At 34.9% G+C, this 10,201-nt stretch overlaps 1 protein-coding gene across 1 annotated transcript in view; it reads left to right on the plus strand.

Annotated features, from left to right (window-relative positions):
* The window catches only part of LOC107751866 (alpha-N-acetylgalactosaminide alpha-2,6-sialyltransferase 5-like), a 41,471-nt gene that overhangs the window by 7,999 nt on the left and 23,271 nt on the right, over positions 1–10,201 (plus strand). The window lies entirely within an intron of this gene.

A 10,201-nucleotide genomic window follows, 5' to 3' on the forward strand; every position in this document is an offset into this window, starting at 1 on the left:
CTATATTAAAAAAAAAAAAAAAAATTTTTTAAATTAATTTATTTTTATTTGGGCTAGTTAAATAAATTTTCAGGCTACCAACATCTGAAGAGTACCTGCCCGAAGGGCTACCAGGGATTTTGAAATTTTGCGAGCCCTGAATTTTGATACCACAACAGAAAATACTAGGCCAACAAATGTAAGTGAAAAAAGTACTCAACAATTATTGAAGACATGTAAAAAATCTGTAATACAGTGATACAGAAATGTAATAAACAATGCTTTAAGGTTTTTATGTCTAACAGTATAGTATTTAGTTAATAGCCTGCTACAGAAATTGAATAAAGTAATCAAATGTAAAAAAAAAAAAAAAAAAGACAGAATAGTTTTTACTGTATGAATTAAATTTACTTTGATTTGTATTAAATCTGCAAAACTCATGCAGTCAAGAGCAGTGGGTGATTTTCTCTTTTTCTTTTGTTGTTTGATTAATGACATAGATTGCAGCAGGTAGGCTGCTGTCACTTTAAGACCTAATGCATGGATACGGTATACTGATACACATTCGATTTTGTCCCAACAGTAGACTGCATTTTATGACAGTCATGTTACATGTTTTGACTGATTTGGACTGATTTTATTAGGAGGGGCAAAAGCGAACCACTGTAAAGGAAAGGAACATAATGTGGCACAATAATTGTTTTTATGTCGATTGTCGTTTTTTATAATCATTGGAAGCTAAAATCAAAATTGAAACAAAAATTTGATCCGAAAAAGCTCATCAGTGTGGGAGACAAACTCTCTCTCCACCTCCCCCGTCTTTTGAGTGATTATTTTATTGTGAAGATGCAAAACAAGTCAAAATTGAATTTGACTTATAGACAGTTAATTAATAGATATTGCAATTATATTGTTATTGTGAATTCTTTCGGTCACAATAATTGTGGCATGAAAACCTGATAAGGTGACAGGCCTAATTTCTGCCATTGCACTAATTTCTTTAATGAATAGTGTGCAACAACTCTGATGGTCACAATTAATTATTGCTTAACTCAGCACCAGTGTTTTTTCTAGCTATAGTCAAGTAATTTTGACATAGTACAGTCAAATATTAGATGTAAAAAGATCATTTAATTTGGACGGTCAGTTTGAAAAAGATTTTTATCCCAGCCTCTGCAATTAACAGTTTCCGGAAAGTGGATGGTGATGATTGGTCCCCCTGCTCTCTGCTGAGCTCTCTCTGCATTTCATTTGCTGGATGACTGCTCCTTTGAATCCTCCCAGTGTGGGACGAGATGAGTGTCAGTTTTTCTCTCGACTGTGGAGAGGAAAGAGAAGCTGAGCGAGAGAGAGAGAGAGAGAGAGAGATCCCAGTGGTCTTCCCTCAGCTCAGCAAACCAGGCTGATGTCTCCAGTGATGGTGGATTTGCACGCTCTCAGCTCTGGGCTGAAAACACCCTCTCCACACACTCTGAAAACACACAACCTGTGGATGTAAACCAGTAGGGGAGCTTTGAATGCGCACTGATGTGTACACCTCAGGAACACAATTTTAGAGGGTACTGGGAAGGCAGGGTTATAAAAGTCATTCCTCTACAGTCACTATCTGCCAGTTCAGATGTTACTATATGCCTGATACCTCATTTCCATTAGGTACTAAAATTCTGTTTTTCCCAAAAGCTTGTTTTTTGGAGCAGTTTTGACTTTTATGATGGCCTAGTGGCTGCTAAGTACATGAATTATTTTAAGAGTATTTGCATATCAACACTTTTTAAGTTATTAGTGCTGCTTGCTACGGGGCTTGCTATTGCATACTTTTATGGATTTGGACAACCCTAATATTTAAATGGGTTATGTTATTTTTATTTTTTTAAATTTCTCCCTGAGCTACACTTACAATGTTTGAAGTTTCCACCCTCTCTCTGACCTGAACAATTAAATAGGTCATTTTTTGCAGCTGTGCCTTTAAGAAACACCCCTTCTTGAAAATGAAAAAAAAAAACAATTTTTTTTTCCATATTTCATAAAAATAATTGCTGGAACCACCAAAATGTGAATGTTTCAAAACGTGCGTGCATTCCCTTTGAAAAGGATACATTTTTAGGGATGCAAAATATATCAGTACTATATTGGTTTCTGACGGGCTTAGAGTCATTGTTTTTCATTTATTAGTATTGGTTAATATTTTTATATATATCAGATGGTGGCTGATATTTACAGTATTTTCTGTTTATTTTTGGCATTATTATTATTATTATTATTTATTTTATAATTTTTTTTGTCGATAACGGTTAATTTTTGAAATACTGTATATCAGATATTGGCCAATACTGCCAGTATTTTTACATGTACAGTAGATTATCTTTGTGTCATATATCCCTCACTTATTTATTTATTTATTTTTACACAAATTATGTATCATTTTAATAACACCTATTTATAGATTATCATCCACAACATGACATTAACTCTTTCCCCGCCAAACACAGAATTTTCTGGGTTTCCGTGTTTTCACTGTTATATGCTCAGCGGCGCAATTACACATCTCCTGAATGAGTCCACAATCTCCCGATCAAAAACACTGACTTGGAAGACGCAGAAACAAGACTCAGAAATCTCATATGTAAGCAGATGCATATGAAAAATAATGCGATCATCAACAATAAATAGCATATAAATGAAAACTGCCTAATGTTACAGAGTGAAATGGCGATCCCGGAAGTGGTAAAGGACTGTGTTGATGGAAGCAATCTACTGCATCTATGCTTTTATCATCGAACTGAATATGATTCAGATGTAGTCTTTGATAAAAATGCGATTTTCTCTGCTTTTTGATCAAAATGTTGCTTTTTTATGAAACTTACCTACATTCAAGTGTGCTTGAAGCTAGAATAAAACTGTTTTTTTTTGTTTAAAAGTAGAGGCTCTGTTCTTTATTTTGATGTATTGCATGTTCAGATATTCAAACAACAAAATGAAGAGTTCAGATGCAAAATCCTCTAAGTGCCGTCTGAAATTTTCATCTAAAATGAACATTTTTATCAGGCTCCTATATTTATGTTCAGTTATTTCACTTTAATGGCATAGAAAATTACCTATACATTGCCATTAAAATAAAATTACTGAACCTAAACATAGGAGCCTAAAAATGCTCATTTAAGAAGAAAATTTCAGACGACACTTAGAGGCTTTTGCATCTGAACTCTTCAAATATTCTGGAGGCCATGAAATTTTAGTGAAAATTATCAAAAATGCTGGTTGGTGGCTGGCAACTTTTTTCAAAAACGCTGGCGGGGAATGAGTTATTTATCAGCTTAGCAGCATTGGCTAAAATTTTTATATTGGCACATGCCTAACATTTTTTCATTCAGACAAGAAAACATGTATAAAGAACGATAGAAACATGTTTACAATAATTTCCTAGATGCTTCAAAAAACTCCTGTGACTTCACAAGTGAGTAATATTATTGCATAGCATCTCAAAATTTTGAAATGCCATTGGCTACAATTACCTCACAGAACTGCCAGACATGCTGCCACTTCTAGAAATAGGGCATCTTCCAAAAATCGCTAGCAAACATGAAGTTCATCAGTTTATTGTGGATCAGTGTTTCGCAGTAGTGAAGATTTTGTTGTCTTGAACACATGGGATTGAAACGCTGCTTTATTCTCAAACTGTTTTTGTGATATTCCGATTCCAACATTGAGTTCTGGACGGGCGAGCACCACTCAGGTTTTCCTGAGAGTATCTTTTGAATTATTTAGGCCTTGTCCACACTAATGTTTTCATCTTTTTCTCTCCGTTTTGGCCTTCCATCCACACTGAGATGGCGCTTTTGTCAAGAAAAACAAAGCTTTTTGAGAACGCTCTCCAAAGTGGATAAATTTGAAAATGCCGTTTTCGCATTCAAGTGTGGACGGTGAAAACGGAGGCTTTTGAAAACGATGACGCATGTTTAGTCATGTGACGCATATTGTACCAATCGACATCTATGTTTATACTGGTATTGTGCCTGTTATGTGCTATTCAGTGTCACACTGTTGCTAAAGATATGTCACTTTGTACTAGGGCTGGGCGGTTTTCCCGATTTTATCGATTAATTCGAATTTAATGTTTTGCCACGATTTTATTTTTTAGAAATCGAGGAATCGCGATTTTGAATAGAAATATTACCAAATGTTAGAATTAGACACTTTGACAATATGCCGGTGATAACAGTAAAGAGAAAAGAACGATCCAACCGCATGTCGGCGCACGTGATTTACCGCTCACGTGTGACGCGCTCTGTGAAGGACCATAAATATAGACTAAGCGCCATTCACACAGAATGCGCTTTTGTGTTGACAAAGATGCAACGCTGGCAGTGGAATAGGTAAAACATGCAAGAAGATGGGAGTAAACTTCTTTTAACTTGAGCGCAGTGTTTTTAGAATGGCGTTTCATGCATGAGACACTGCAAGAGACGCGAGCGCAACAGTCAAACACATCCATGTTTACACAGAAAAAAACAATGGAAAAGCAGCGCAATTGAATAAAAAAAACCTACTATATGTCTGATATTTCATTTTTGCATCATGGTGACAGACTGAAAGCTGCCGTTGTTTTTACAGAACATTAATAGTTAATAATACTCTACTGGTGTTATACCGTTAGTCATTTTGAATTTGAATTACCTTGACTTTTGAAATTTTTTAAAAGCATTTTCCTCGTATTATTTCTGAACACATAATATGTATAAGACAAGTTTGTACAATATGTAGTTGTAGTTTATGTATCTTTTCTGCAAAGATATTTAACTGCAAAGATTTGTTTAACATTTACATCATATTGACAAATTCATGTGTGCTGCACTTGGAATAGAATTTTCTCTAACTAGAGGGTTAATAAAGAAAAAGTTACTTGAATCATGTTGTAGTTACATTTTCAAGTTGACTAGTTAAAAATAGTAAAAAAATCGAGAATCGGTCAAACATTCTGGAAAAATCGAGATTTAAATTTTTTGCCAAATTGCCCAGCCCTACTTTGTACACTCTTCATGTTACAGTCCAGCAAAGATTACATGATATTTACTCACAATTGCTGTCCTGCAGCAAAACAGGAGGGCAGTTGCATTTTAGATCAAACATATAATGGCGAGTGAGCGTGACCTAGATGCGTCAGTGAATGATAAGAAATTTGCGTAAATAAAATGATCTTGCCAGAAGTTTCAGTGTGGATGAGAAACTTTTGGAAAACGCTAGTGTGGATGGAGAGCGTTTTAAAACGAAAACACCGTGTTCTAATGTCTCCGGATTAATGTAGACGTAGCCTTAGTCATTTCAGCTGAGGCCATAACAAGTAGTCCTTCATGATTATGCTCAATTTGTCTCCTCTGAACACTCATCTCCTCCAGAGACACTGCAGATCCTTTTATGTCGAACAAAAGCACTCTTGCTAGCACGTGGTGGGAAGCACTACAATCAGTACATGTTTAGACTTGAATTCCTTCATGAATGTAATATCGTGGACAGGTCAGGAAACTGCTTCTGGATGTTTCAGTACAAAACAGGAAAACGGGGATGTTGGAAGCACTTGTCAGTACAGAATGATAATTGTATGGTTTTCATGTTTAACCTCTTATTTTCTCTAATCCGTCAGCTCGAGGGGATGATGTTTGCTGGTTGAGCCTCAAAAGGCAGTTTGCAAACCATAAACTGCTAAACTATGCAGTAAGGTGTGCATACATAACAGATGGATTGATCTTCCTCTGGCTATTCTCCTGGTGAGAAATGTAGAGGGGAAAGCAGCAGATGAATTGGATATTAATGATTTGTTTGCCCCATAGTGCTCTAGAAGCCCAGGGCATTATGCAGCTATTTAGCAGTGATTGATGAGTTTGTCGTTCAGCCTCAGAAAAGAGCGATCAAGCTGTTATTTGTGTTTTCGATGTAATCTGGCCTTGATAAGTTTGTATGCCGATAACATTTCCCGTGAGAGTCGCAACATATTGCATGAACCACATGGAGCAATTTATTATTGCTCCACCAAGTCAAATAATTCCTATGAAGTCGCTATGAGAATGAGCTTTTCTTAGTTGAAAGAAAAAAGAAAATGAGGAATAGTTTTAAAAAAAACCTCATTTGACTTTAAAATATGTTCCTAACTCTCAAAAATAAAGGTTTCAAAAGAGGTCATTAGAAGACCCATGTTGAAGAACCATTTTGGGTTCCCCAAAGAACATTTTAGTAAACAGTTCTTAAAAGAACCATTTTTTTTCGTGCAAATAATGTTTTAAAAATCTAAAGATTAATTTAACCTTTTGTGCAATTAAAAGATTCCATAGATGTTATGGAACCATCGATGCCAATAAAGAACCATTATTTTTAAGGGTGTATATGAATCGCTAATATTAATATAATCCTGAGGACTCAAAGCAGTGCAGGGTTAATCAAATCACCAATTTATCCTTTAGTTTCTCCACTGGAATCAAATCACAGCGATCTGAGAACCAGCCGACCCTCTGCGCTATAGCATATACTAAAGTGGTATTCCCAGAAGAATTCGGCAGTTTTGCCCACATTTCAACACTGACTAATGGCATGGCTTCACGAACATGATGGATGCCGTTGACAGCTCTCATCAGCTCCTGACATGACAGATTGAAATATTGCACAATAGTTTGGTCCCAAACACACTTGACAGCCCATTGTGTGAGACTTCCTAAGCTCTATAGTACAGATAGAGCATTATCATTCATTTTTATGCATATGCAGATCCCCGCTGGGAGTCCATAGTAATTCAGGATCAGTCTTGTTGCTGGGGGATAAGCAAGAATGTGGGAGATGAATGGAGAACGTTTGTGACAGCATCTCCTTGATCTGGGCGCTTTAATGACTCCTGATATCTGCAAGCTATTATAGATATGAACACACTTTCTTTACAGCCATTATGGAGGTCAGGTGTTTAAAGAGAGGTCTGAGTGGTGAATCACATACAATTATGAACCCTATTAGAGGGACAATGGGCTTTGTTATTTAGTCTAATCATATTGAATTAATCACTTTTAAATTGAAGAGAGTCTTCAGGGTTAATTGCACTAAATGTGCCTTATTCTCCTGGTGAACTAGAAACTGGCAGCTGTGGCTGTAACACTTATAACTACTAATACAGGTGGAACTATTACGTGACATCTTAAAATTCTTCAAAACTGGCCTTTTTATGAAGAATGCCATATGAATATGCACGGTAATAAACACACATGACATTAAAAATGCAAGAAAACAACTACTAAAAACAAAAGTTGTTTACAGCAAAGGAAAACCAGTCATCTCTTGGCTTATATCGAAATCCTTCAACATTTTTATTTACAAATCCTCATTTTGTACTGTGTTTTGCTCTTTCCTATGCGCGTTCACGTTTGTCACGTCTGCGCTCGTCACCGCATTCGCCTACGTCCTACGTAGGGATGGATGCACAATATTATCGGACTGATATCGGAATCGGCCGATAATGGCTTTAAATGTAAATATCGGCATCGGCCCGATATGAAAAATGATGCCGATATGTCTTGCCGATAAGAGGAATACGTTAACTCACATGTAGTGTCCTACGTCATCCACTTGAAAGCCACTCTCTCGTGTACGGGCGTATGACAGTTAGCGGAAGCTAGAGATTACGGTTTATAAAGTTGTAAATGTGAGCCGTGTGGACTGTTTATGATGGTTAAACACACTTTATTTTGCTTTAAAATCTGGATCCACTACCCACTGCCATTATAAAGCTTGGAAGAGCCAGGACATTTTTTTTTATGTAAATCTGATTGTATTCGTCTGAAAGAAGAAAGTCATATACAGCTAGGATGGCTTGTGGGTGAGTAAATCATGGGGTAATTTTCATTTTTGAGTGAACTATCCCTTTAAGGTTTATATTTTATTTTATTTTCTTTCAGTTAACATTTATTTCAAGTAAATAAATGTTAACATTTTTATGGTTTTAGTTGTAGTTAATTATAACAATTCTGCCTTACACAGGCAATATTAAGAAAGCAATTTTACAGTATTTGACTGTAAATTAGGTTGAGATGACATTTATTAAAAATAAAAAAAGTGGATAATTTTAGTTAATGTGTGTTGTCTTGGTAAATATATATTTTCACCATACATTGTTGTAATTCATAATTTCTACATAAAATACTGTAAAATTTGTGTCAAATATAACATACTTTTTACACGTAAGAAATGCTATTTTTAATTGTAATATATATATATACAATGTATTGTTGGCTATTGCTACAAATATACCCGTGCGACTTATGACTGGTTTTGTGGTCCAGGGTCACACATATAACAGGACACTACAGCACTTAAAAAAAATGTTTCAACAAAGTATGGTAATGATACATGCAGTTAGCCAACTTTAGCATTTTTAAAAAAAATTTTTTAAATTACAAATTGTTTTTAGGGTGCATAATTTATTATGTGTGTCATAGTGAGATAGAGTTGTGATAATCGATACATGGCTGCATTGTCTGTGGTTATGTTTGCATGCGGAGTGTGATAAAAGCGTTTGGGGTTGACTCATGTGACACAAGTGTGCAACCAGTGAAACAAATACTATCCACTCAACAGCCCATGGAGAAATGAGGCATAATTCAGAGCATTATCAACACAAGGTTAGAGTCTCAGTAGCTCAGCAGAAGCCCAGGATCATTATCATTATCTGATAAAGAGCAGAGAAGTTAATGACTGTCAGAGTGTGTGTGTATTTGTGAGTTTTATATGGAGATGATAGGATGTCTCTAATGAATACTGTCATTATGGGTATCGCCATGTGCCTTCAGAGCTGTGTGTGTTATTATTGTTACAAAATTTTACTGATTTCATCCAGCCAAAACAATTTCAGACATTCCTCAAACAACCATTAGATTTCTCAGAGGACCCTGGAGTTAGTTGAACAGCTAGGTGGGTAATTTGCTTCACAATTTTTTTGAGTTTGTGTGAGGGTAAAAAATTGATTTACCCGGCCTCATCAGGGAAAACAAGATTCGTCTGAATAGGTTTTAATGTTGTTTAGTTTCTTAATGCATTTATTACACAGTTATTGCATTTACCTTCATTAGAGCCTAAATTCCATACCTACATTCTGTTGTGTGTTGCACAACCACTGCAATCCCATAGCCAGACTCTTGTTTATCAGCAAATTATGGAGAAAGACCTTTTTAAAAGCAACCTAAAAAAGGGATGTTTTAGCAGAAGTAAACTATTTGTGGTATTTATCTGTTGTGTATACAATATATAGTTGTCTGCCAATCTTTATTCTGCAGAACACAAGACATTAAAAAAAAAATTTCAACATTATTTGTCCAAACAAAAGTCAGTGAGGTAACAAATATATACCAAAAAAATAAAAAAAAACACTGGGACATATTACAAAATATCTTCGTCAAACTGGTTTGGAACAACGTCAGGGTGAGTGTAATGATTTTTGTATGTACAGTATTAGGGCTGTGCGATATTGAAGAAAAATGTGATATGCGATACCTTGTTAAAAAATGCGATATTCGATATGCGATACGATATTGCTTAAAGTGTGTAAAATCAATTTCAATTATATTTTAAAATATTTAAAAATGAAAATTATATAACCAATTTGTTTCACATTCTTTCTTGGAAAAGAAAGAATCACTACAACTTCTGAAAGTGACCAGCAGTGTTTTAGCATTGCATAAAAAGTAATGTCACAAATCAGAAAATGTCATTTTAACATCAGTGTGAACATACAAAAAAATTAATTAATTAATGACACTAATTTTATATCATTGTAACTTTGCTTTCCACACACTTTAAGTACTTCTTCATATACCACAGCAACAACTATAGTCTGAGAAAGTTCAAACATGATTAAAGGTAAGTGAACAGTCAGTAAAAAAAAGAAAGAAAAAGGGAAAAAAGAAATACACAATTTACAAACATAGATAATATAAACAGTACACTGTAAAAAAATGTCACCCTTTTCAACTTAAAAACGTAAGTTTTGTGGCTGCCTTAAAATTGTAAGTTAAATCAACTTAAAAGTACAAGTCATTTCAACTCACTAATTTAAATCTTGCCTAGTGCTGAATTGTTTTATTGAAGTTCATTTGACTTTACAATATTTGCTGTTTCAACTTAAGTTCAACATTTTTAACATACATTTTCTAGTTATGATAATATAAACTTTATTTTAGATCCAGATAAAAAAAAA

This window comes from Sinocyclocheilus rhinocerous, unplaced genomic scaffold, assembly GCF_001515625.1.
Source record: "Sinocyclocheilus rhinocerous isolate Xijiao unplaced genomic scaffold, SAMN03320098_v1.1 scaffold351, whole genome shotgun sequence".
In the NCBI taxonomy this organism is placed as follows: domain Eukaryota; kingdom Metazoa; phylum Chordata; class Actinopteri; order Cypriniformes; family Cyprinidae; genus Sinocyclocheilus; species Sinocyclocheilus rhinocerous.